This window comes from Diadema antillarum, unplaced genomic scaffold (assembly GCF_040938485.1).
Source record: "Diadema antillarum isolate AM-2024a unplaced genomic scaffold, OU_Dant_1.0 seq00001238_RagTag, whole genome shotgun sequence".
Taxonomy (NCBI): Eukaryota; Metazoa; Echinodermata; class Echinoidea; order Diadematoida; family Diadematidae; genus Diadema; species Diadema antillarum.
The window spans coordinates 88,867-92,313 of NW_027272025.1; the positions used below are offsets into that span (position 1 = coordinate 88,867).

The window sequence follows — 3,447 nt, forward strand, 5'->3', positions numbered from 1 at the left end:
AAGCCACATCACCTTGCTTTCGAAAAAGACAAACATTATACACGTCCGTAAGAAGTTTGCAACGTAAAGACCTAGCCATATTATACGAATTTATCGCAAAATTGCCACCACAATGTATTTGGAATTGAGTTCATCCACCAAACAAAGACTTGTATATCAATGTGCCATGAACGAAAAGCTAATTTCTTAACTTACCGATATTTACTATAACAGGTACAAAATTGCTATAAGTTTTAAGATATATTCAAACCCAGTGTTATTATCATTCACATGAGAGTCAGTTAACAAGCAATTCAGCAATAAGGTTGTAATGTGGAATGCAAATAGGAATAGAGGCAAAAATTTGGTTGACTGTAATAATGGCGGTGATGGTGATACAGTTTAATCCTGCTTATTGTTCTTGATCTCCTTCTTTGGTTCCACACATGTGACCCCTTCGAGTGCACGAGGCGAAACCCATTCAAATCTGAAATATATAGGCCCATACACCACCACCCCACCCCACTAAGCACCAGCCTTACTCAGATCGCATGACCAACACAAATGGCTACCTACTAATTATACAATAAATGAAAATAACTGAAACGAAATGAATGCAATACGTCTCGGTCAAACTGTGGAAATGAAGGTAAATTCTGCTCTCAACGTTGTTTCTCCCCTCGGATGCGGTTAGAAGTGTACGGAAAAAAAGCCGTAAATAATCAATCAACCTATTTTACCTTTCGACATGATCTGTCATGCGAAACATCCCAATTGTATTTTGAATGAATCAGATTCCACGACCTGACTCAATCATGATGTGATTTACTGAGTAAATTGTATAGCTGGTATTATTTCACTCCTTTCCGATGCAATGCGGCCTTATAGGCCTCACAGTGATCCGTTTCGAAGGCAAGGCCCAGAGGCAAGGCACAATTACATGCCACTAATTTTGTTTGTATCCCTGCAGCTAAGAGGAGGGAAATTACTTTTTTTCGTATGTCCCTTCTCCCTTGTAGCCGCCGACGTAGCCAGCCGCAGCTTTGGCATCGAAGTCCTTCCTTCCCTCCAGACCCTTGCCTTTGCCCGACTCATCGAAGCGCTCCTTGTGAGAACCAGTGTATTTCGAGGTGTCTGTCAGACGATCGACTCCTCCCGCCTTCACAGCCTTGGTGGCGCCCTACAGAGGCACCGTTGTCATAGGGGAGAGGGAGGTGTTGGAAAAGAAAAGAAAAAAAAAATGATTAAATCGGCCCCATCTGACAGATGAAATAAAGCTCTGACAATTTCGACCGCAAGGGTGAACTCAACGCGTTATAAATCTGCAACATGTCCCTTGAGTATTCTTCACGCCTAAAATGCAACAACGTCTTATTTGCTAAGAACATAGTTTCCTTTATGACATTATTTAAGATGCAACTATATAGTAACTTTTATAAATATATCCTAAAGCAAATGCCCACTCGCAAAGTAATGAATAATCAAACATGAGATAAAAGGTAGTAGGTAGTTTATAAATCGATGAGTATTCTCACGCACGTGACCTCGTGGTCATGTGACTTGAACAAATCATGGGAGTACCAGCAGGATACTGGTGTTCGAACATGCGCAGACTTTGTGTCACTTTTTAGTTATCACTCAATTTCAATTGCAGCTGTATTAACTAAATTTTGGTTGCAGTCCTCTTCTTCACTACTAGTACTATTATTTCCCTGTTGTTATTCAAAACAATGTTTTTAGATTTGAAGTAGGTCTAAATATCAAATTCTCCCATAACTTTCTAACTGCCATTGGAACATAATCTGCACTTCAAGTCAGTTTCATTGTTAGGTAGTGAGTTCTGAAAGATTTAACAGAGCAGCCAACGAAAATTTGTATTTTCAAATATACCCCTTTTCGTTAACTTAACGTAGTGAGGAGTGGGTTCACGTGTTCACTTACCGTAGCTCCAGGTCCTTTTCCAGCGCAGATCTTCTCGATGAGTTTACCCACGTCATCTTTGCTTCCATATTTCTTCTCTGCACACAATGTCAGTGCAGTCTTGAATTGCTTGAAGTTAATCTTTCGTTCGGTTTTTGCCTTGACCTCTGGCCTAAAAGTCATCAGAGAAAAAAGGAAAGATACAAGAGGCTCAGTTCGGTGAATATTCAATTCATTTAAATTAAATTAAATCAAATTAAAGTTCAGTTCAATTCAATTCAAATCAATTTAATTCAATTCATTTATTCTTCCAACAAAACATAACACATATGAAAAATGCAACAACAAAAATAAAGCAGGCGAGAAAACAGCAAACCAACTTATCAACATCATTTGATATTCTTTTTATTTCTCAAAATACATTGTAGGCTACTAAACTGTTTACTGTCCAATAGGGCACCTCGACCAAACCTTACAGCAGTAATAAAATATATGCTATACATCGACATTTACTTTGCATGCAGTCTACGTACCAAAAATCTCCCAGAAAAATTCGTTCGGTAATTAAAGGGGCATTCCAGACGATTTTCATAATTTCACATCATGTAGTACATAAATCAACGGCTCCATGTATAGATTTGTAGAATTTATTGTGGTCCTTGAGCAGAGAAACAATACTCTGAAAATCTTAAACAAATTACACTGAATAGTGTTGATGACATAGGAGCCTCACATATGTTAGAAATGTAGCATTGTAATTCCATTACAATACCACTAACCTTGCTTAACAAATTCACCTGTGTAGAATATATGGCATGCCACCTTGTTTCGTTCTGCTTCCTTGAGCCCCAACTCATGCATTTTTATGGTGAGGCTGCCATGTCATCATCCTTGTTCATTGCAATTTGTTGTAAATTTTGAAAACATTCTTATTCCTCAACCCAATCACTACAAATTCTGAAACTCTGTACTCGGTAAAGCTAATTCATAGTTGTTCAAATGTAAAAGTCTGAAAATCATCCTGAGGTCTCCTTTAAGGTGACTAGCAGAAGAGTGTTATGCGACACATCGATTGTGACAGTGAAAGGCACATGTCGCGAAAGTCAACCACCTATCGTGTAATTTGCATGTTCGTTATCTTTTTCTAAATGAGTAAAGTAAAACGATAATATCTATGTATTTGTATTTACATTTCTTTTGCACTTTAATCCCGAAATACAAACAAGCATCAAACAAACAGAATAATCATTCAATGTTCCTTTCTGATTGTTCATCACAAAGCGGCAATGGTAACAGGGATTAATCCATAAGACATAATGTACAACACATTTCTTATATAGAGAGGAAGGAAATATTAAGAGGTTAACCGCATAGTCCTACCTGCTAAATATAATGTCGGTATCTGTGGACGTGAATTTCTTGTCATACAGTTTGAGGTCCCGGAACAGTTTGCCGAATTTGGCGTTGTCCATCAGGCGGCGTCCCCGTCTTTCCCGGCGCCGAAGCGCAAAAGGACTTGAAGACGGCTTGCAGATCGGCGTCGCTCAT

General features: G+C 38.6%; 1 pseudogene; it reads right to left on the reverse strand.

The window, feature by feature from the left end:
- Nucleotides 1-869: 869 nt before the first annotated feature.
- On the reverse strand, nucleotides 870-3,447 carry LOC139745167 (tubulin polymerization-promoting protein family member 2-like; annotated as a pseudogene).